Source organism: Malus sylvestris, chromosome 10 (genome assembly GCF_916048215.2).
Source record: "Malus sylvestris chromosome 10, drMalSylv7.2, whole genome shotgun sequence".
Classification (NCBI taxonomy): Eukaryota; Viridiplantae; Streptophyta; class Magnoliopsida; order Rosales; family Rosaceae; genus Malus; species Malus sylvestris.
The window spans coordinates 15,071,052-15,096,420 of record NC_062269.1 but is presented as its reverse complement, the minus strand read 5'-3'; the positions used below and the strand labels follow the sequence as shown (position 1 = coordinate 15,096,420).

Here is a 25,369-nt window from a genome sequence, read left to right as displayed (position 1 = left end):
CTATATTGCAAAACATAAACTTTTGAGGTCACTTTGTAAAAACACAAAAGTCCACTACTTCATGTAATTACAACTAGAACCCAAAAAATTTCAACAAATTCAAAAAACTTCATTAAAGGAACAAAACAATTTGTCCTTTAGTGATTTTGGGCCTTTACATAAAAAACGTAAACTTTTGGGTCAAACTACAAATACACAAAAGTATCAAAACTTTATGTAATTGCATAAAAGCCCCAAAAGTACCCTACTTGTAGGGTGGCCGGTTTTGGAGTAGTGTGAGTGATGGTGTGTGTGTTGATTTTTGATGAAAAGCAAAGTCATAAAGTCATGCAAGTTGAACAAGTGGGTGATGGGTTGGTGTGTAATAGAAGTACCAATCATGTCCAAAAATTCAAACACAATTTCAAATTTCAATCACTTTTCAAAATTTGAAAAAATCACACCAACCAACACAAAACAAAGACTTTATGAAATCAACCAAAAACTTTGAATCAAAACACCAAACTTTTTTGTTCTTGGTAAGAACATCAAGAACAATGAAGAACATCCATGAAAACCCATAAGAGTTCCATGAACATTTTCACTCAATAAAACTCAAATTTTCACTACTCAAAATGGGGTTAACATCCTAGGGTACTTAGGGGTTCCAAAAGTCACTTTAAAACACTTTTAACAAGACAAACATGAACCCAAAAAATCACCCTTTGGATTTGGCCGAATTTCCCCAAAAACATGGCACCAAATTTTAGCTCCAAAATTCATGCTCATATGAACTACATCTACAACATTTGAGATGGCAAATTTTCTAACAAAATTTACATTCAAAGAAGCAAGAATAAAGCTTGTAACAATTACAACATTCAAATCAAAGAGTATGAACTACAAAACCCAAAAGGATTCACCAACTACTAGACCTAGGCTCTTGATACCACTTGAAGGAAATTTTGTGAAAAACATGTTCATTTGACCAACATCTATGGCATGCAATTAACATTTACAGGCGGAATCATGCTTGTATGCACTCAAAACAAAAAAGTACCCATGAAATTCAAAGCCTAGTAGAAAGATGAACCAAGACTCACCTTAAGAACAAAGTGAGTTGAGAGATTTTATACCTTTGTTGATTCCTCTTTGCATAAGCAAAGGCTAATCACCCAAGGAGAGGACCTTCATTCCTTGCTTCTTAGATCCATGGATTTCTTGGATGAGGATGGTTGAAAGGATTCTCCAAGTTCCCAAAATTGAGAACCTCTAATTTTTCCACACCAAGGAAGGACTTGAAGAAGAGATGAGTGACCTTGGAGGATGAGAAATTGCTAGCTAATCTCCTCCAAGGGGGCCGGCCACTTAGAGAGAAAGGGAGAGACATTGTGTTCTCATCTTTTCTCTAAAAGAAACCCTAATGAAGAAAAGGCTATAAAGTCATATTTATACCTACCTTCATTGGAGTGGCAAACTTGTAATAAGTCCAAAACCCACTCCTTTATCAATATGGCCGGCCATAGGATGTTATTGGGCTGATTGGGCCTTTGTGAATATTTAGTCATTAAGTTGTCATACAACTTAAGTTAATGGGCTTGACGTTCAAAGCCCATTGGGCCTTTAGGCCCCAAAACTAACCCGAGGTCTTTAATGAACTTTATTCGTTTGATTAATTAACATATTAATTCATCCTTGCCATAAATAATTAAACCATTTAATTATCCTTACTCATCTTTGTTGTTTCTTCAACCTCTACCTTACACGGTGTACGATCCATTAGGTTCCTTTTAGCGAGGTAGTGGGCGATTAGAACTCTTTCAAATCGATTGTGAATTGAAACTTATTTTCAATTCTCCCTTTAGTGATTATACACGTTTAGGGCTTCCACAAACCATGAGTGACACCTAGCAGTATGTCATGGTTACCCAAGCTAATCAGAAGAGGTGGTGACCCAATTCAGTTTAGGATTACAATTCAATACGGTCTTTCTCTAATACAATACTCTTGACCACATTGTTTGGTTTGATAGTTTATTCATGTCTACTATCCAATGTGATTCTTTTACTTATATGATTACCTTGAATGTGATTTGGAACGATTTCCTAAATCTCATTCATAATCTTGTTGGAAATGTGCCCTAAAACCAATCATATGATGATACTTTACGGACATTTCACATGTTAAACTAATTTAGTTTAATATCAAGGGCAAAGATTATTGTTTTAAGCCATCTCATATAAATGTTATATGCTTAAACGATAAGTCCAAGGAATATGTAATTAGGAGAATGTAATTTAAAGAAGTTAGATTCATGAGACCATTCTTTTTTGTATACATATCCTAAACGTTCCTGATCATAGGATTGCCAATTGGGCATTGACAGTCCGTTAAGATCAGTATGTGCTATGTCTTCTCTTAGTGAGAGTGACTGGTCTCGAGTCATTGGTGTGACTGACACCAAGACAAGTACATAGGTGCTCAATAAGGAATGAGTTCACTGAACACGATCAACGAAGAGTTCTCATACTCATGTCACATGAGAACTCATGGTTGGGATAATGCAAAGTAGTCCTTTCACCTGAGGCATCATAGTTGTTTTGTGGTTAGGTCATTTATCTTTGATTATGTCAAAGTCACTCCATTCGTGGATGTCCACGGCATAGTTGGGGTTAAGCCACTTAGCCATGGAGGCAAGTGAATGCGCAACAAGGGATCTCTAACCTTCAAACCGTTTGAGGGAGAATACTTTATGATATGATTAAGAATCTCTGGCCAGAGTATGAATGAGATTTAGGAAGTCGTTCCAAATCACATTCAAAGTAATCATATAAGCAAAATGAATCACATTAGATAGTAGACATGAATAAACTATCAAACCAAACAATGTGATCAAGAGTATTGTATTAGAGAAAGACCGTATTGCATTGTAATCCTAAACTGAATAGGTTCTCCACCTCTTCTGATTAGCTTGGGTAACCATGACATACTACTAGGTGTCACTCATGGTTTGTGGAAGCCCTAAACGTGTATAATCACTAAAGGGAGAATTGAAAGTAAGTTTCAATTCACAATCGATTTGAAAGAGTTCTAATCGCCCACTGTCTCGCTAAAAGGAACCTAATGGATCGTACACCATGTAAGGTAGAGATTGAAGAAATAAAGGAGATGAGTAAGAATAATTAAATGGTTTGATTATTTATTTATGGCAAGGATTAATTAATATGTTAATTAATCAAACGAATAAAGTTCGTTAAAAGACCACGGGTTAGTTTTGGGCCTCAAGGCCTAATAGGCTTTGAACGTCAAGCCCATTAACTTAAGTTGTATGACAACTTAATTCACAAAGGCCCAAAAAGCCCAATAGAACCCTATGGCCGGCCATTTAGAGGAAGGGTAGTGAACTTGCTTTAATTACAAGTTTGCCACTCCAATGAAAAATGGTATAAATATGACTTTATAGCCAAAATTCATTTAAGGTTTTCTTTTGGGGAAGGGATGAGAACACAAGCTCTCTTTTCTCTCTAAAGAGGCCGGCCACCCTTGGAGAGACTAGCTAGTAATCTTTCTCCTCCAAGGTCACTCATCTCTTCTTCACATCTTACCTTGGTGTGGAGACTTAGAGGTTCTCAATTTTGGGAACTTGGAGAAACCTATTCTTCCATCCAAATCCATGGATCTAAGAAGCAAGGAATGAAGGCCCTCTCCTTGGGTGATTAGCCTTTGCTTATGCAAAGAGGAATCTACAAAGGTATAAATTTCTCAACTCACTTTGATTTGAGTTGAGTCTTGGTTCACCAATCTACTAGGCTTTGAATTTCATGGTTACTGTTTTGTTTTTAAGTGCATACAAGCATGATTCTGCCTTTTAATTGTTAATTGCATGCTATAGATGTTGCTTAAATGAACATGTTTTTCACAAAATTTCCTTCAAGTGGTATCAGAGCCTAGGTCTAGTAGTTGGTGAATCCTTTTGGGTTTTGTAGTTCATAGTCTTTGATTTAAATGTTGTAATATGTTACAAGCTTTATTCTTGCTTCTGTGAATGTAAATTTTGTTAGAAAATTTGCCATCTCAAATGTTGTAGATGTATTTCATATGAGCATGAATATTGGAGCTAAAATTTGGTGCCATGTTTTTTGGGAATTTTCGGCCAAATCCAAACGGTGGATTTTTGGGTTCTTGTTTGACTTGTTAAAAGTGTTTTCAAGTAACTTTTGGAACCCCTATGTGCCCTAGTTTGGTTATATGTTATTTCCCTTAAGTTGGAGTGGTTTTGGGATGTCTTTGGGTGAAAAATGTTCATGGAGATTTTTTTGAGTTTTTCATGAATGTTCTTCATTGTTCTTGATATTTTAACCAAGAACAAAAAGTTTGGTGTTTTGGATTCAAAGTTTTGATTTATTTCATAAAGTTTTTGTTTTGTGCTTTTCAAATGTTTAAATGTATTAGATATTGATTTTGAAAGGTGAAAGAAATATTGGTGGGTGTCACAGCCCGTCCCGGAATTTTAATTCCGAGGACGTGAAAAGACCAAAATGCCCTTAAGCGGGACTAAGGGGCGAAAATTTAACAATTAGATTTATATTTGTATGTGTTAAATTGTGTTTGGACTTAGGTAGGGCCTCCTACCCTCAAAACATTCCCTAAAACCCGTAACCTTTCCTTCTCTCTCTTTTTCTTCTTTCATCTCAGAAAACTCTCTCACTCTCTCTTACTCTCGAACATACGGACTCACACCCAACCTCAATCAAACCTCCACGAACGTTCCATTTAAGACCACCATCGTGATCCTGAGGACTTCACGAGCTCGGGGATACCAAACTCAGGTGAGTTTCACTTCGGAAAACCCTAGTTTCAGTGTCACCGTAATATTGCACTGTTCACGATTTTCGAATTGGCTTTGTTTTAGGTGAAACCAAGCTCACAGTGAGCTTAAGGAAGTCCCAAGGAAGCTCGGAGTGCTTCGTTGGAAGTTTTTGGACGTAAGAACACGGAGATCGACAAGTTCAAAGTTTGGCCGGAACTTTCGAGGCTCTTTTCGGCGAATCCCCGGCGAGTTAGGAGTTGAGGTAGGTATCAATCTCTTCGTCTCGTCAATTACTACAACTTTCCTTTTTGTTTCACTCAATTTCGTTGAGTATTGAAGACGTTATACTCATTTGAAAAATACCCAGTTTCCGGCGACCTCCGAGGCTTCCGAGGAAGTTTCCGGCCAAACCACGGCGAACTAGGTGTTGTGCAAGGTACCATTCTCTTTGTCTCTTCAAGGGCTACAACTTTTGTTTTTGAATCACTTGATTTCGTTCAGAAATGACAAAGTTATGGCAATTTGAAAAACGGCCGCCGGAAAAACCAGTCCGGCGACCCAAGGAAGAAGAAGGTGCGCGTGGGGGCGCGTAGGTCCGTGCCTTCCTTGGCGCGTGGGGGCGCGTGCTACAGTACAAAATTATTTTAAAAATATGTCGACGTCCGTGACGTCGAGTAGATCACCGTGGTATATTCATATACCCAAATTGAGCTCCGTATGAGAAAGTTATTAAGGATTGTTGGTTAGGTGTTCGAATAACGTTTTATAGTTTTCACATTTAGGTAAAAATGTGAATTGATGATCCGACCGTTGGATAGTTACCAAACTTTGATACGTTGTAATACGTAATATTTGAGGATTATTGGAACTTACGGATTGGGAATCCGAGTTACGGATCTTTCGGAATTGGAATTGTAAGTCCATAATATAAAATGTTAACCGTCACTTAGTTTTGGAAATTGACGGAGATCCGACCGTTGGATGGTGATGAAATTTTAGGATGTTGTCCTAGAGATATATTGTGGACCTCTGGAAGTTATGGATTTAAAATCTGAGTGGCAGATCTTCCGGATCGAACTACGTAGTGACGTATTTTATATAAGTTATATATTCTATCGATATGAATTCTGAGGTTGGATTTGATTACTATTCTAGGCGGCGATCGTCGTGACGCCTTGATGTGTGGTGCTAGGGAGTTGTTGGACGAACTCCAGGTGAGTGGGCAGTTTTGTTTTCCGTATATATATATACTTGACGTTTCCCAGAAATTGAATTGAAATGAAAATATGTTTAAAATGAAATGCATATGAGTTATGTGGAAAAACGGGAAGTGAAATACCATGCATAGAATTGATATGAAAAGTATATAGAAATGTGAGTTGAAATGCCATGCATGAATTAATATATGATGCATATGTATGAATTGGTGCGGTGGACGCACAGGTAAGAATTGATTTATGATGCATATGTATGAATTGGTGCGGTGGACGCACAGGTAAGAATTGATTTATGATGCATATGTATGAAATGGTGCGGTGGACGCACATGTGAGTATTTATTTCTGTTATGATGATGTTGATGTATATTGAGCTCAAATCCTGCACCATAGTTTAGTGCTTATAGTATTCACCGCATCGCACGCTCGTCTTGGATCCAAGTAGATGCTAGTCGTACAGTCCACGCGGAGTGGGTACGACAGGCCAGTCGCGAGAGTGTTAGTGAGATTCCGACTGGTGGGTGACCTTAGATTATGTGCACAGATGATTATGAAAAGCACTAGAGCGTAACTTATGTGCAGAAGGCCGTACAGGTCACGCGGAGTGACTCCGGCAGAGTGTGAGAGTGATAGATTTTGAGCTCTAGGTTCAACCGTACAGGGCTATTAGAGGGCCTCCGGTTGATTACTTTCTTGCACCTGATATGATTATTGTTGATGCATCCATACTTAATTGTTGAATTAGACATGGCATGGCATGATTGATAAAGAAAAATGTTGAGATAGTAAAAATGAAGTTTTGAGAATATATATGTATATTTATATTTTACATTTCTGGGAAAGTATACAGGTTTTACGGAGAGGGGTTACAATGCTTTGAGAAAAAATTGGATTTGAAAAGAATTGTTTTACTGACCCACTCAATTTTGGTTTTGCGCCCCTCCAGGTTCAGGAATCACAAAGGTGTGGTGACTACGAGGAATTCGACAGTGTTCTGACAGATTGGACAAAATTAGGACTCACCTTCGGGTGTATCAACTTATAAATTGTATCTTAAAGCTTCCGTACTGTGCAAATGGTTACGTCACTCTCACGTGACGGCCAGCATGCCCTCCTTCGGGACGGGGTGTGTCAGTTGGTATCAGAGCATGGTTGCAATCTTGGACATCTTGAGAAGTTTCTAGTGAATTCTGTCAGAACTACACCGCCTCGTAGCAAACCACGTAGTTAGAGGAATTTAGTCTCCCTGATTTAGCGGTTTAGAGGAAACTATTATTATGGTGATTCAGTATATTATCAAAATGGACATTTTAAGACGGATTATGAGTCGAATTTGAATCACCTTATGAAATGATGAACCTGAGGGAGCGAAGTAACGGTTTAACCATTTGGAAAAGATGTTTCAGATTATGCAAGTTAAAGGAAATTTCCTTCTGACAAGGGGTCGAGACGACTACCTGGTTTTGGGTATGAATTTGTATCCTGGTGGAAACAGGATTGTTAATTGTTGTCACCGGAGGAAACAGCTGATTGAGAATTATTTAAGGACTTGTTTAAGGAAAAGTTTATCCCTCCGGCATTTATCGATGGTAGTAAGCAAGAGTTTGCAAATGTGAATCAAGGAAGTTGACGATAAATGAATATTATAGAAAGTTTTCAGACTTGCCTCGTTCCATCCAGATATTTGAGACAAGGTGTCTCGAGTAAAGGAAATGTACCTTGTGCAGCAGGTACAAAATTAACACTTTGAGAAATGTGAAATTAATGAATGTGTTTATGTGAACAGAGGGGACGCAGAATTGTGAATTGTCCCTAGAATCAGTTGTACTCAACAATTTTCCATGATATCATAGTGTCGATTCAGCAGAGTTATGGACTTAGTAGTTTGGTCGGATTGACCGTGAGTACAGAGAGATTTGGTGAGTTATAGGTTCGGCCGTACCGACCACGCGGAGTGGATCCGGCCGACGTATTATTGAGATAAGAGGTGAATCAGCCGTATTGATCATTCTAGTTGACTTCGGCTGATATATTTCTTATTATGTATGTTATATCTTTGAGAGTGGTTGCCTACTTATCGAGACAACGATGATTTATCAGTATTGCGGGCTGCAGACCGTAATATTAATAACTCATTCGTGGATTCGTTAAGCAAGTAACCCGGTAGATTATTTTATGTTAGTATTGTACTTATTCAGAATGTTCAGTAATAATAAAGTATGTATTGTGTCAGTTAATTCTGTTCCATTAGATTGGTTGGTTATAATTGTGACAAGACGGAATGTTACGGAAAACCAGTACTTTCCATCGATCTGGATGACCAGAGATTACTTTTGTAAATATGCAAAGTGGATTGAGTCAGGCCGTTATTTATACTGTAAGAGCAAAGAGATTGTTTTCGAAAGGCTGTCAAAAATACTTAGCTCATGTGGTGCTAAATGATGTTGTTTGGAGTAGTGTGAATAATATCGAAAGGGTTAGACTTTTCTTGATGTCTTCCCTGAAAGTATACCTGGATTGCCTTCAGGCAGAGATATGAGATTCACTATTGATTTGTTGTCAGGTATAGATTTATGTTAAAGATTGGTTCATGATGAGTTAAGGGAATTGGAAATTCAGTTGAAAGAATTGGTTGATAAAAGCTTCATTCAACCTAGTACAACACTTTTGAGGAGCCCCAGTTTGTTGGTGAGGAAGAAAATGGATCTTGAGACTGTTCATTGATTATAGACAATGGAGTCGGGTAACGATTGAGAACTGTTATCCATGGTGATGTACTGATGTTTATTTAACCAGCTCAGAAGTAATTGCGAAGATTCAAAGATTGAATTGAGATCTGGTTACTACCAATTGAATATTATAAGTGACGTTGATCATAAGATGGTTTCTGGACTCGTTATAGTCTTTATGAAGTTTGGTGATGCTATATGGATACTCATGTTGTTTTATGAGTTGATGGATGAAGTATTCCAATAATGCCTTGATAAATAGATATCATTTTCATTGAAGATATCCTGGCATATTCTGAGCCAGAGCAGAGCATGTAAACGTATTAAGTCGGTGGAACAAAGATTGGAAGAATGTCGATTGTATGCTAAGTTTAGCAAATGCGAATGTTGGATGAATCAGGTGGCATTCTGAGATTTGTTATATACTCTTAAGGTATTCAAGTGAATCCTTAAAAGATAGCAGAAATTGAGAATTTGGAACAACCACGAGTCGTAATTGAGATTTGGAATTTCTTAGCTTACCAGGCTATCTTGGATGGTTGTGAAAGATTTTTCAGTCATTGCTTTGTCATTGACGAGACTGTTGAGAAAAGAGGTTATGTATGAGTGGGAAGGAAATTGTGAGCAAAGGATTCAACAACTGAAGTATTTCCTCACTCATGCACGTATTTTAGTAATCCCAGAAGATAGCGGTAATTATTGGTTTATGGTGATGGTACATTAAATATTCTTGGAGATGTATTGATGCAAATGTTAGGGTGATTGAATATGTTTCACGACAAATGGAACCTAATGAGATGAATTACCCTACTGGTGACTTGGAAGTCACGATTATCATCCTTGCTGTGAAGTTGTGGAGACATTATATGTTGAAAAGAATGCAAGATTTTACAAATCAAAAGAGTCTCCAATATTTGTTTATTCGGAAAGATTTTGATATGAGGCAGCGAAAGTGAATTGTATTGTTAAATGAACATGATTGTACGATCAGGGTGATCGTAGAATTGTTCTAGCTGAAGCACTTGGTGAGAAGACTACAGTAAGATTAATGTCAGGCACGCTTGCCAAGATTATCTTCTCGTGGATTGAAAATCAATTAAAGTAAAGTTAAGAATGAAAGATCGAGAAGAAGTTATACTTGTTAATTTTCAAGTTAGGCCTGTTTGGTAAGGTCGTACTCGAAATTTAAATGTTTGACGAGGAAATTTAAGAATTAACCAAGGCAGAGAAAGAAGGGAAAAAGAATGAGTACATGATTCGTGAATCAAATGGTATGTGGATACAAGAAAACAAAAAGTATGTGCCTAATGCTGAGGATTTGAAGCAAGCAAATATTGGACGAAGTTCACTGTTCAACTTCTGCAATATTCCAAAAGTAATAAGATTTATCATACCATTCGACAGTTTTATTTGGTCAGCAGATTGAGGCAGAAAAAGATAAACCTTTGGATTGAGATAACTATTTTCTGTTTCGCAGTGGAAATGGAAAGATATTACTTTGGATTATGTGTACAAGTTTCCTTGTACATAGGATGGGTATGATTGAATTTGAAGCGATAGTTGGTCAATGTACCAAGTTAGTACATTTACTCCAGGGTTGAGTAACGGTACTTATTTGTTTTATAGAAAGAAGAATTGGTTTACGGAACTGCTAAGTTTCTTAAGTATGTTGGTTGCGCAGTTTCCGAAGTGAAGCCATAAGGTTCATGAAGTGTGTCATGTGTGTGTTTTGTTGACTTGTGAATGGAATATTTCTGGGTAGAGAAAGATTCGATCAAGAAAGAGTTTTAGTAGACCCTGAGACTATGGATGAGTCTCCTCAAAGTATTCAGGTGATTAAGTTAACCTGAAGAAACCAGGAATGGCAAAAGAGATCAACAGATGAATATACCACTAATCGAGTGTATAACGTAGATGATTTTATATTTTTGGAAATTTCACCATGAAAAGAAATAGCAAGATTTGGAAAGGAAGACAAGATAAGTCTTAGACACATCAGATCGATTTGATCACTAAAGGAATCGATGAAGTTGCATACAAGTGGTGATGTCTTCAGAGTTGGCTAAGGTACTTAATGTATTTTGGGTTCGATACGTTGTCACTAGGTGGCAAATTCGTCACATGAGATCCTGATGCAACTATTGAGAGTTAAATTGGATTCGACTTGATAAGGAACCAAGGATGACTTTGGATTGGAAAAAAAAAGAAGGTCCTGAGAATTAAGACAGAGTAAGTGGTAAAAGCTTTGTGAAGGAAATCATTCAGTAGAAAATTATGTGGGAGAAAGAGAATCGGATGAGAGAGATTTACCCGAAGCTATTGTTGGAGTATGGTTGATTTAGTTGGTTGCTGGAATTTCGAGGACGAAATTCTATAAGGAGGGAAGATTGTCACAGCCCGTCCCGGAATTTTAATTCCGAGGACGTGAAAAGACCAAAATGCCCTTAAGCGGGACTAAGGGGCGAAAATTTAACAATTAGATTTATATTTGTATGTGTTAAATTGTGTTTGGACTTAGGTAGGGCCTCCTACCCTCAAAACATTCCCTAAAACCCGTAACCTTTCCTTCTCTCTTTCATCTCAGAAAACTCTCTCACTCTCTCTCTTACTCTCGAACATACGGACTCACACCCAACCTCAATCAAACCTCCACGAACGTTCCATTTAAGACCACCATCGTGATCCTGAGGACTTCACGAGCTCGGGGATACCAAACTCAGGTGAGTTTCACTTCGGAAAACCCTAGTTTCAGTGTCACCGTAATATTGCATTGTTCACGATCTTCGAATTGGCTTTGTTTTAGGTGAAACCAAGCTCACAGTGAGCTTAAGGAAGTCCCAAGGAAGCTCGGAGTGCTTCATTGGAAGTTTTTGGACGTAAGAACACGGAGATCGACAAGTTCAAAGTTTGGCCGGAACTTTCGAGGCTCTTTTCGGCGAATCCCCGGCGAGTTAGGAGTTGAGGTAGGTATCAATCTCTTAGTCTCGTCAAGTACTACAACTTTCCTTTTTGTTTCACTCAATTTCGTTGAGTATTGAAGAAGTTATACTCATTTGAAAAATACCCAGTTTCCGGCGACCTCCGAGGCTTCCGAGGCAGTTTCCGGCCAAACCACGGCGAACTAGGTGTTGTGCAAGGTACCATTCTCTTTGTCTCTTCAAGGGCTACAACTTTCGTTTTTGAATCACTTGATTTCGTTGAGAAATGACAAAGTTATGGCAATTTGAAAAACGGCCGCCGGAAAAACCAGTCCGGCGACCCAAGGAAGAAGAAGGTGCGCGTGGGGGCGCGTAGGTCCGTGCCTATATTCATATACCCAAATTGAGCTCCGTATGAGAAAGTTATTAAGGATTGTTGGTTAGGTGTTCGAATAACGTTTTATAGTTTTCACATTTAGGTAAAAATGTGAATTGATGATCCGACCGTTGGATCGTTACCAAACTTTGATACGTTGTAATACGTAATATTTGAGGATTATTGGAACTTACGGATTGGGAATCCGAGTTACGGATCTTTCGGAATTGGAATTGTAAGTCCATAATATAAAATGTTAACCGTCACTTAGTTTTGGAAATTGACGGAGATCCGACCGTTGGATGGTGATGAAATTTTAGGATGTTGTCCTAGAGATATATTGTGGACCTCTGGAAGTTATGGATTTAAAATCTGAGTGGCAGATCTTCCGGATCGAACTACGTAGTGACGTATTTTATATAAGTTATATATTCTATCGATATGAATTCTGAGGTTGGATTTGATTACTATTCTAGGCGGCGATCGTCGTGACGCCTTGATGTGTGGTGCTAGGGAGTTGTTGGACGAACTCCAGGTGAGTGGGCAGTTTTGTTTTCCGTATATATATATACTTGACGTTTCCCAGAAATTGAATTGAAATGAAAATATGTTTAAAATGAAATGCATATGAGTTATGTGGAAAAACGGGAAGTGAAATACCATGCATAGAATTGATATGAAAAGTATATAGAAATGTGAGTTGAAATGCCATGCATGAATTAATATATGATGCATATGTATGAATTGGTGCGGTGGACGCACAGGTAAGAATTGATTTATGATGCATATGTATGAATTGGTGCGGTGGACGCACAGGTAAGAATTGATTTATGATGCATATGTATGAAATGGTGCGGTGGACGCACATGTGAGTATTTATTTCTGTTATGATGATGTTGATGTATATTGAGCTCAAATCCTGCACCATAGTTTAGTGCTTATAGTATTCACCGCATCGCACGCTCGTCTTGGATCCAAGTAGATGCTAGTCGTACAGTCCACGCGGAGTGGGTACGACAGGCCAGTCGCGAGAGTGTTAGTGAGATTCCGACTGGTGGGTGACCTTAGATTATGTGCACAGATGATTATGAAAAGCACTAGAGCGTAACTTATGTGCAGAAGGCCGTACAGGTCACGCGGAGTGACTCCGGCAGAGTGTGAGAGTGATAGATTTTGAGCTCTAGGTTCAACCGTACAGGGCTATTAGAGGGCCTCCGGTTGATTACTTTCTTGCACCTGATATAATTATTGTTGATGCATCCATACTTAATTGTTGAATTAGACATGGCATGGCATGATTGATAAAGAAAAATGTTGAGATAGTAAAAATGAAGTTTTGAGAATATATATGTATATTTATATTTTACATTTCTGGGAAAGTATACAGGTTTTACGGAGAGGGGTTACAATGCTTTGAGAAAAAATTGGATTTGAAAAGAATTGTTTTACTGACCCACTCAATTTTGGTTTTGCGCCCCTCTAGGTTCAGGAATCACAAAGGTGTGGTGACTACGAGGAATTCGACGGTGTTTTGACAGATTGCACAAAATTAGGACTCACCTTCGGGTGTATCAACTTATAAATTGTATCTTAAAGCTTCCGTACTGTGCAAATGGTTACGTCACTCTCACGTGATGGCCAGCATGCCCTCCTTCGGGACGGGGTGTGTCAGTGGGTGTGTAAGAATTAATTCCCTTTCACACACACCACTTGCATGACATTTATGTCATGCACCACTTGCATGACTTTATGTCTAAAACTACAAATCAACACACACATCACTCCCTTTTCTCTAAAACCGGCCACCCTATTTAAATAGGGTACTTTTGGGGCTTTTTTGCAATTACATAAAGTTTTGATACTTTTGTGTATTTGCACTTTGGCCCAAAAGTTTACGTTTTACGTTTAGGTCCAAAAACGCTAAAGGACAAATTGTTTTGCTCCTTTAATGAAGTTTTTGTATTTGTTGAAATTTTTGGGTTCTAGTTGTAATTACATGAAGTAGTGGACTTTTGTGTTTATACAAAGTGACCCCAAAAGTTTATGTTTTTGCAATATAGCCCAAAAAGTTGTGGTAATTGCATTTTTGCCCAAATTTGGTTGAGAACAAAATTGTTTTGTCTCTTTAAATGAGAATTGGATTTTCATTTCATTTAGCTCCATTTAAATCAATTTGTGGATACAAAAACCAAATGACAATGTTGCATTCAAAGTTTAATTAGTTAAAGCGTTAATTAATTAAAGGGTGATTATGAACCTAAGCCTACGATAATTGAGCTATATGAAAGGCCGTTTCAAATTTGTTTAAACCATGGGAATGTGTAGATTAGATTTTGGTTGTAATTTGATTTGATCAAATGTTGTAAAAGAGCATAAGCTCTTCTTTACTTTAAAGTAATTTGTATTATTCAAATGTTGTAAAAGAGCATAAGCTCTTCTTTACTTTCAAGTACTCCTTTTCTTGTTTTATTTGATATGCATGAAATTGGAGTAGCGGGTCCAATGCCCAATAAGACAACGCGCCTTAATGTGATTAAACGCGTAACTAAAATCAATCACCATCCCTAGACCGAGATTCAACACTAGGCTCGTGTTGGATCTAATCAAAGGTTCATAGTCGCCCTAAGGCAACTATATAGTCCATCAATGAATGCAAACCTTATGTTAGTAGTATCATATACTCTTGCTTTAAAAACCATTTTATAAGCATAGTGGGAGTATTATATACAACTAAAACAATCAAATGGACCAATAGTTGTAATAGGACCAAAATTGTTTTAATAAGATTAAAATGTATGTTTATATATGATGAGACCTAAAACCCTCAACCAAACCATTATTAAGTTGATAAGCGAGAGATGTTTTGAACATCTCTTCGTAGGCCTTCCACCATGGTGGGCTTCAATCGTTTGTGACTCATACACCGTATTCGTCCAGTTCTGGGGTATGCAAAGTATGTGCTTACATTCAGGAGAAGCCTATAAACATATGATGAAGTGAAGGTAGGCAACTAGTATGGTCAATATGATATTCTTCTGAGGCCATTCTTGAACCCCTACTTGAACTAGCATGGTGGGAATGACTTAACAAAGTGCAATGGTGCCAATATGATATTCTTCTGAGGCATCATTTTCTAGAGGCCAAATTAGATGGGTAATTACAAAAGTTGTAAATGGCTAAAGCGTTATCCTCTCATCATTATTGTTGCTAGCCAATATGATATTCTTCTGAGGTGGGCTTGGTAATGGTGAGTCTCCCATACCCTACTAAGAGTTTCATCCAAAACTCTCGAATTCCAATGAGGGATATGGAATTTGCCAAAAATAGTGGGTGGTGCTATTTGATTTAAAGACCCGGATCAAATGGCTTAAAATCAATCAATTTATATTCGTTATGTATTTGTTTACCAATATATTTGCAAACGCTATCCAAAACTTGACAAAGAAAAGCCGAATGCTTTAGTTTCCGGACTTGGTACCACAATCCCAAAGATTGTCTTAAATGGATTGTATATGTACCTAAGTAGTCTCATCCTCACAATCTTCCTATTGATACTGTATCATTGGAAGAAAATGTTAGATAAGTCTATCATAAGGAGGACAACACTTTTAATGTCGTAATTCTTCACTTACAAATCGTTGTATGAAGAAATAAGAGTTGCTTTGAACAACCCCTAGTCAATGCAAACACTTAGTGCTTCTTTCTTTGTTACATGAACAAGGAACTTGAGAAGAAAGCACAAAGGCATGGACACTTAATGTGCCATGATTCTTCACTTACAAATTGTTGTATGAAGAAATGAGAGTTGCCTTGTACAACTCTTGAAAGTTTGTAATTATGTTTAGAACATAATGGTTGGTTGACAAAAATAGTCCATCAACATGGACTTATGATGATTTTGAATCATTGAGTGTTGAAGTGTTAAACCACTTCACGAGACGGAAACTAGGCAAGGACTTCACTTTAGTGTCCCTATCCAAATGGTTCACTAAGTTTATTGTAAACTATATAGTGAACAATAACCACATGCTCTCCAAATTGTTTGATGTGTATAACACAATTGAAATAAGTTTCAAGAGAGATAGTGGGAGTTTAGGGACCATGACTATTGTAGTCAAAGGAGAAGTCAAATGAAGAAAGCGAAATAACTCCAAGGGAACAAACTTTCTTTATGAAATGATGGACATTGGAAGGGGTATTTGCAAGAAATGTCTTGCAAGTGTCAAGAACACACCTTTCGAAGGTGTTGTAAATTGTTCTTGAATAGTTCAAAACAGTTGGTTCTTCTACTTGAATGCTTGATTCCGTATTAGTAACTATGTTTTACAATCGTTGTAAAAGTATGGATAATGAGAAGTAGAAAATTAATGAGAGAAGAGAAAGTACTTCACATTCGGAACGTGAATCAAATGTAGATCTCTGCAAAAGCAGATGGTACTTACTTTCTCATACGAACTACCAAAGAAATTGGAAAAACCAAAGATTGTTTTTACATTCCAATTTTAAGGAACTTAATTCCATCACTATAAGGGATGGATGAATGTTTTGTTTGACAAAACATTGCTCTTTATTAATTAATGATTAGATTATTGTAATCTAATTGATTGTCTCTATAGTAGAGATGATATGGTAGTGTTAACAGTTTATAATATAACGATGCTTAAAACCCAAAAGGTTGCAAGGTAGTGACTAATCCCAACTGTGTTGTGATACCTCTAAAACATAAATTACGAGTTGGTCATAGATGGATGCTTTGGATCGTTAGATCCGGATCCAATACCTTCTTATTAAAATTGTATGGAGGCGAAATGTTCGAATCTTTATTCTTTTGGAAAGAAGAAAGAATCACAAAGTTGTTGAGGTTAATTCACTTAGATGTTAGTGGCACTTGTCCACAACATAATACTACTCATGTTATGTGACATTCACCGAAGATCGCTCTCGGTTGGACTATCATTTATTTTGAATAAACACAAGTCCGAATACTTTGCAAAAGGTTTAAAAGAATTCAAGAAATGTAAGTTGATGAGTAAGACGTCTAAGTATTTACCTCCTTAGATTTGATCCAAGATAAGGTAACGCTTTAGAACAGTTTCCTTGAAAGATATCAAGGAAAGAAGCATCATATGATAATGGATTTCTCCATTAAGAGAAGACCGAACTCGAATAAGATTTAGTTCATTGGATGTTATCAATTACCCATATATATAGGATATATACTTCTAAGACAATATGATTGTCAATTAGAAGATCTTCCAAAATTTTCATGACTCCATAGGATGTAGTTGGAAAGAAAGACAAATCTTAATCATGTTAAGATTAGGGGTTGTGTGCTAATAAGCAATATTTGTTTGAGAATTATCTTATGGATATCCTTAAATTAACTTTTGGATATCACTTCTATAAACCAACTAACAAATGTTGTTTTGTTGGGTAGTTCATTGTAATCCTACAATATGATTTGCCTAAGATAGAGCAATGAACGAGAGATAGAACTCAAAGAATTGGTTCTTTGAGAGACAAGATGATAATCAACAAAATATAACAACTTAGTTCCTATACCACAAGCTCCAAGGTAGTCAAGAAGGATTTATAAACCGTCTCAGTTGAATGGTTTGAACTTTATGACTATGTCATACAGTTGCACCTCTTAATTCGAAAGAAATAAGAATGAAAATCCTTATGACTACATTGAGTGTATATACGACATATACTCAAGGAAATAGTAAAGTACCATTTGACCCGAAATAATGAAACCTTTATAGCTAATTGGTAGCTTAAGGTGACTACAATCAAAGAGAATCGTTGACTTTGAAGAAACCATCTTTGACGTAGTCTTAGTTTCAATTAATTCGAAGATTGCTAGCTACAACTAAATGGTGATTCAATGTTTGGACATAATATGGGTTTCCGAAACCATTATTAAGATAGTCTTGATAATATATGTCTAAAACTATGAATCACAACACATGTAAGTTGTAGAGATCCATCCATCATGGATCTTAGCAAGCTAGTGGGAGCTATAAGCGTCTTATGAGAGAAAGATCAAATCGTTTGATTTCTCATAACGATGTGAATGAATCTTTTGTTTACTAGGTTTACAAAAGATTAGTGGGAGTTAATCAAATTCGTAAATTTGAATATATATATGATATATTAATTTTGGAAATGAAAAGAATACTTCTTCATTAAAGTTATGACTTTAAACATTCTATAACGATAGAATGTATATGGGAGACATAGTCTATAAACATGGGAAGTAAATCTATAATGATAGATTTCAAGATATAATTTGATTATATCAATCCCTAATAATAGACAATAGATGCTAGGAAGTTTCTCATATGATGATAAACTTCAATTAGAAGGACGACTCTAGTGAGACTAGCAAGTTGCCCTTCTCAAAGGGAACGTGCCCTTTAACTCCCAAAGAAATAATGCGTAAATAGAATCCTTTATGCATACGCAGAAAGGTGATTTATGAATTTCATATTGTATGAAAACATTGATATGAGTTGTACCAAGATAGGTACAAGACGATATCAGTGCAAGCCCAGGATCAGAACCACGACATTTGTCAAGTGAATCCTTAACTATTTAAGAAATACTAAAGGTTAAATTCCTCAAAGAATGAGGAAGAATTAGAGTAACGTAAAGGAAGCGTAAATGTATTAGATTATGAATCTAATCCATGATTGGATGTTTCTTCATTATGAATGAAGAGATAATCAGATATCTCTTTATTATGACTAAAGAGATATTTGGATGGAAACATTAAAAGTAATGACTTTAGTGTGTTCCATTATGAATGCAAATATATTGCCATATAGAAGCTTACAAACAATGTTGTTTGGATGGGAAAGTTCATTCATGAACTCTCTATTCGGTTCCAACCAGAAAGTGTCTCTAGTGTACCGACACTACGACACTAATGGAGCGATAGCTCAAGCCAGGGAATCAAGGTCTCATCAAGATCCGAACTCAAATGAGAGACTGAACCATATGATTGAGAATCATGTATAATGGTGACGTCGTTATTCTCAAGGTTGCTTCTATGGATAACATATAGATATCCATTGTCTAGGACTACTACTCAGCCATTTTTGAAATGACTACAGAAGAGGTATCATCATTGATGACCAAGCTGATTGGCTCTAGTGCAAGTGGGAGATTGTTGGAAATGTGCCCTAAAACCAATCATATGATGATACTTTACGGACATTTCACATGTTAAACTAATTTAGTTTAATATCAAGGGCAAAGATTATTGTTTTAAGTCGTCTCATATAAATGTTATATGCTTAAACGATAGGTCCAAGGAATATGTAATTAGGAGAATGTAATTTAAAGAAGTTAGATTCATGAGACCATTCTCTTTTGTATACATATCCTAAACATTCCTGATCATAGGATTGCCAATTGGGCATTGACAGTCCGTTAAGATCAGTATGTGCTATGTCTTCTCTTAGTGAGAGTCACTAGTCTCGAGTCATTGGTGTGACTGACACCAAGACAAGTACGTAGGTGCTCAATAAAGAATGAGTTCACTGAACACGATCAACGAAGAGTTCTCATACTCTTGTCACATGAGAGCTCATGGTTGGGATAATGCAAAGTAGTCCTTTGACCTAAGGCATCATAGTTGTTCTGTGGTTAGGCCCTTGATCTTTGATTATGTCAAAGTCACTCCATTCGCGGGTGTCCACGGCATAGTTGGGGTTAAGCCACTTAGCCATGGAGGCAAGTGAATGCGCAACAAGGGATCTCTAACCTTCAAACCGTTTGAGGGAGAATACTTTATGATATGATTAAGAATCTCTGGCCAGAGTATGAATGAGATTTAGGAAGTCGTTCCAAATCACATTCAAAGTAATCATATAAGCAAAATGAATCACATTGGATAGTAGACATGAATAAACTATCAAACCAAACAATGTGATCAAGAGTATTGTATTAGAGAAAGACCGTATTGCATTGTAATCCTAAACTGAATAGGTTCTCCACCTCTTCTGATTAGCTTGGGTAACCATGACATACTGCTAGGTGTCACTCATGGTTTATGGAAGCCCTAAACGTGTATAATCACTAAAGGGAGAATTGAAAGTAAGTTTCAATTCACAATCGATTTGAAAGAGTTCTAATCGCCCACTGCCTCGCTAAAAGGAACCTAATGGATTGTACACCGTGTAAGGTAGAGATTGAAGAAACAAAGGAGATGAGTAACAATAATTAAATGGTTTGATTATTTATTTATGGCAAGGATTAATTAATATGTTAATTAATCAAACGAATAAAGTTCGTTAAAAGACCACAGGTTAGTTTTGGGCCTCAAGGCCCAATGGGCTTCGAACGTCAAGCCCATTAACTTAAGTTGTATGACAACTTAATTCACAAAGGCCCAAAAAGCCCAATAAAACCCTATGGCCAGCCATTTAGAGGAAGGGTAGTGAACTTGCTTTAATTACAAGTTTGCCACTCCAATGAATAAAGGTATAAATATGACTTTATAGCCAAAATTCATTTAGGGTTTTCTTTTGGGGGAAAGGATGAGAACACAAGCTCTCTTTTCTCTCTAAAGAGGCCGGCCACCCTTGGAGGGATTAGCTAGTAATCTTTCTCCTCCAAGGTCACTCATCTCTTCCTCACATCTTACCTTGGTGTGGAGACTTAGAGGTTCTCAATTTTGGGAACTTGGAGAAGCCTATTCTTCCATCCAAATCCATGGATCTAAGAAGCAAGGAATGAAGGCCCTCTCCTTGGGTGATTAGCCTTTGCTTATGCAAAGAGGAATCTACAAAGGTATAAATTTCTCAACTCACTTTGATTTGAGTTGAGTCTTTGTTCACCAATCTACTAGGCTTTGAATTTCATGGTTAATGTTTTGTTTTTAAGTGCATACAAGCATGATTCCGCCTTTGATAGGAGCATATTTATGCGCCTTAGTTAGCTAGTTCTTATGCATTTCCATGGTGTTTTCTTAGTTAAAGTAGTCTTTTAAGCTAGTTTTATGTGTTTTCAGGTTTTAAGGCCAAAGGATGCAAGAAGATGCATTTTGGAGCTTTTTGGAGCAAAATTGGGCTTGGAATGATTATCACATAATTGGAGCCAAGGTTTGGACGAATTTGAAGACTTGAAGATGATGATTCCTACTTGAACAAGGTTTCCTAGTTGAAGTAGGAAAGTGCTTACATGAAGGAGGATTCCTAATCGACGAAGGATTCCTAATCAACGAAGGATTCCTAATTGAAGATGGATTCCTAATCACATGAGGATTCCTAGAAGAACAAGGATTCCTCCTCCAACAAGGATTCCTACTTGAAGTAGGAAAGTTAAGCCAAGGTTTCCTACTTTGGTTTGATTTTTCCTAATTGTCCCTAAAAGTTCCAGCAATTATGAAGACTTCCTAAGCATTCTAGGACATCAAATACACATTTCTTGCACCTTTTGAACCCTTGCCGCACCCCCCTTGGTATTTCCTCTTTCTTATTTCCTGATTCTAGGCTTTAAAACACTTTCCTTTTGTGTTTTTAACCCTAGCCGAATTTCCCTTGCTATTTCCTTTAATTTTCTGATTTGTTTCCTTAATTCTAGAAGCTTTAAACTTAATTCCTGATTACCTAATTAGTCTAGGGTTTTTAATTTCCTAATCCCTTTAAATAAACATGTTTGTGCAGCCACAAACATGTCCATTCAGCCACACACTCTCCCAAAAATTCGTCAAAACCCATCCACAACCTCAGAAACCAGTCCTCCTCCATCTCTGCCGATTTCCACCACCATTCTTCATCTCCACACCTTCCACACAACACCCATACACTACCCCCAAGCCTTGCCGTGCCCCTACACCATCCATAATCCATTCTACATCACAAAAAAACCCCCCAGAAATCATCCTCCCCCAATCTGCCGCAAGGAGAAGAGAAGGAGACAGTTCATGAAAATTGTTTGGCTCTTCAATCTGAGTTGTTGAACAATTTTAGGTGTATTCTATCTTATATTTCAATGTCTACTTCTTGTAATCTTTGTTTTTCATTGAGTATGATTGGCTAAATTCGTTTTGGCTAAGGGTGTATTCAAAACCATGTTTATTTATGTGAAATAAGTTGATTACTTCCAGTTATCGTTGCATAAGTCGTGAATACAATTTGCTTAACCGTTTAATTCAAAACTTATTCTTGTATGTTGATTGAGAGTGCACGCTTGATTTGCATGCTGGAATTTGGTGCTAGAATATAAGTTTGTTACACCTAATCGTTATGAATTTATATTCGCAAGTAGTGAAGATCGCTAGTCACGATCGTGTTAAGTAGATTCATGGCAGGAGTATCATGCTTTTCATAGTTACAATTGCCTTGTCGATGCTTATGATTTCCAAAGAACTTAATGATTCTAACTTGTATCTTTATCATGCTGTTCATATAGAGAACTTGTTAGGAATAATTTGTTTGCGATGCATATTCATCCAATTCAATGATTCTAGGGAAATCTGAAAGTTAATTTAAGCGGACCTAATTAACTTGGAGTGTCGAGGTTCATAACTTATTGAATTGATAACTGGAAATCGATTACGTTGCATAAATTTCATGTGTGGAGAAGAACCCCTTAGCCATTCCATCACCCATTGATTCATCACATTTAGTTCACAATCTGTTTTAATTTACAATCTGTGCATTTAGTTCAAATTCGTCCAAACACAATTCCCCCATATTTTGTTAAGTTTGAGTCTTCATAATCTGTCCTCTTTGGTGTTTTTAAGTATTTTGAGTCATAAGTTTTGTCAAATTCGTCCAAATCTTGTCTTAGTTGCTGTTTGAGTCAATTAATTTGTTTTAGTCAGTTTTGGGCAGATTTGAGTGTTTCAAATCTGTTTTGAATCTTAGTAGTCTAATTAGAGTCTTTAAGTTTAGTTTTTGTGTTTCTAAGTCGATTTGTATTAGATTAGCACCCCTAGTTAATCCCCGGTTAGAACGATCCCTACTTACATCATTACTACAATTGTCACAAATAGGGTTTAATTTGTGTGTTAAGTTAATTTTCACATCAAATTTTGGCGCCGTTGCCAGGGATTAGCAAAGTTGCTAATCCCTCGTTATTTATTTTTGTGTTATTTTTGTTTGTTTTAAATTCAGTTTCTGACTTGGTTTCTTGTTTTCTTGTTTTAGGTACAAGTGTATGACTCGAAGTTCCAAATCTGTCCAAGCAAACATTTTGGAGTTCGACGACGATTTTGAGCGAACTTTGAGAAGAACAAGAAGGCAACAAGCATCCAATCCACCTAGCCCAGAACCTCATTGCGAAGAAAACGAATTTGAAGAGGAAGAAGAGCCCACAGCTAGAGTTGTAGAGGAGAACCAAGAGATGGCAGCGGACAACCGAACCATTAAGGAGCTTTCTGCCTCGGGTTTGGATAATGCAGCCCCTCTTTGCATCCAATACCCCGCGGCAGCCCAAGGGAAAACCGAAGAGTTCGAATTGAAGTCGAGCTTGTTACATCATGTTCCAAAGTACCATGGGCTGTCCATGGAAGACCCAAACAAACACTTGAAGGAGTTTGAAGTTGTTTGTTCAAGCATGACGCCGGTAAATATTGATGGCAACATTTTGAAGATGAAAGCTTTTCCATTCTCTCTAATGGATAAAGCTAAAGATTGGTTATATGAATTGGCCCCGGGGACGGTTACCTCGTGGGAGAGCATGAAACGAGCGTTTTTGGAAAAATTCTTTCCAACCTCAAGAGTCATTCTTTTGAGGAAACGCATTAGTGGCATCCAACAAAGCCAAGGTGAGTCATTTCCAACATATTATGAACGTTTTAAAACTCTTGTTGCTTCTTGTCCACAGCATCAAATGAAGGAGGAGTTGCTCCTTCAATACTTCTACGAAGGACTCCTTCCCATGGAACGCCAAATGCTAGATGCCTCGGCGGGTGGTGCATTGGTGGACATGACTCCGGTGGCTGCCAAGACTCTCATTGCGAACCGAGCACACAACGCACAACAATATGAAGGTGTTGGGCAGAGAGATACCCCACGGTCACATCATGTAAATGAGGTAAGTTCTATTTCTGAGTTACAATCCCAAATGGCTAACCTTACTTCTATGTTATCGCAGTTTGTTGAAGGCCCCAAAATGCAAGGAACTACAATCTGTGGTGTATGCTCCATTCGAGGACACCAATCGGATCAATGCCCTCAATTAATTGAAAATGGAGGGTGGGAATCTGCCCATGCCGTGGGTTATGGGAATCAAAACCAACCAAGGGGTGATCCTTTCTCTAATACATACAATCAAGGATGGCGTGACCACCCAAATTTCAGATGGAGAGATGCACAACAACCTGCCCAACAAGGTGGATTCCGACAACCTCCGGGTTTCATTCCAAGGCCAATGGCACCACAACCACCTCCTCAAGCACAATCATCACAAAACAACTCAGGTACTTCTATGAATGATGATAAAACTTATCAATTACTGACCACAATGGCGCAGGGATTGCAGACCCAAGCAAAGGAAGTTAATGAGCTCAAGAAGCAAATGGGCCAAATGGCAGAATTTTTGGGGCAAATTCGTGAGAATGGTAAGTTACCAAGCACTACGGTAGTCAATCCTAAGGGTGGGTTCGAATCTGCAAAAGCTATCACCCTAAGAAGTGGAAAAGAAGTAGGAAGCAAAGCACATGAATCTGCCCAAAACAAGGAGGAGGAGCCATCACACCCCACGGCAAGGGTGGTACCACCTATGCCGCAGCCACCTAAGCCCTCCCATCCGTCCACCTCAGGTAATGTTGTTCCAAATGTTGTGAATTCAAACACTAATCTGCCCAATGTTCCTTTCCCTCGCAGATTTGCGCAATTCAAGAATGAAGAGGAGGAAAAAGATGTTCTAGAGACATTTAGGAAGGTTCAAGTTAACATACCTCTCTTGGATGCAATCAAGCAAATCCCGAAGTACGCCAAGTGTTTGAAGAAGCTTTGTACAACAAAGAAACGTTTTCGGGAGAAAGAAGTGGTACAGGTAAGTGAGAATGTGTCTGCCATGATACAACGTAAACTACCTCCTAAATGCAAAGATCCGGGTAGTTTCACCATTCCTTGTGTCATTGGTAATACTAGGTTCAAATCTGCCATGTTAGACTTAGGTGCATCCATAAATGTTATGCCATATTCAATTTATGCATCTATGAACCTAGGCAAGTTAAAAAATGATGGTGTAATCATACAATTGGCCGATAGATCTAATGCATATCCAAAGGGAGTTGTGGAAGATGTTTTGGTGCAGGTTAATCATTTGATCTTTCCGGCGGATTTCTATGTTCTTGAGATGGATGAATCGGATCATGCT

The 25,369-nt window shown here is 37.6% G+C and overlaps 1 long non-coding RNA gene across 4 annotated transcripts; it reads left to right on the top strand.

The window, feature by feature from the left end:
- Positions 1–4,473: 4,473 nt before the first annotated feature.
- LOC126584698 (uncharacterized) lies at positions 4,474–13,502 on the top strand. Of its 4 annotated transcripts, none has more exons than XR_007610082.1 (4): positions 4,474–4,808; positions 4,892–5,051; positions 11,803–11,871; positions 12,505–13,502. It is a non-coding gene; the product is annotated as an uncharacterized LOC126584698 (long non-coding RNA). The 4 variants fall into 4 exon arrangements; XR_007610083.1 differs by lacking the exon at positions 11,803–11,871 and adding an exon at positions 5,157–5,225; XR_007610085.1 differs by lacking the exons at positions 4,474–4,808; positions 4,892–5,051 and adding exons at positions 11,313–11,454; positions 11,538–11,697.
- The last annotated feature ends 11,867 nt before the right edge of the window (positions 13,503–25,369 follow it).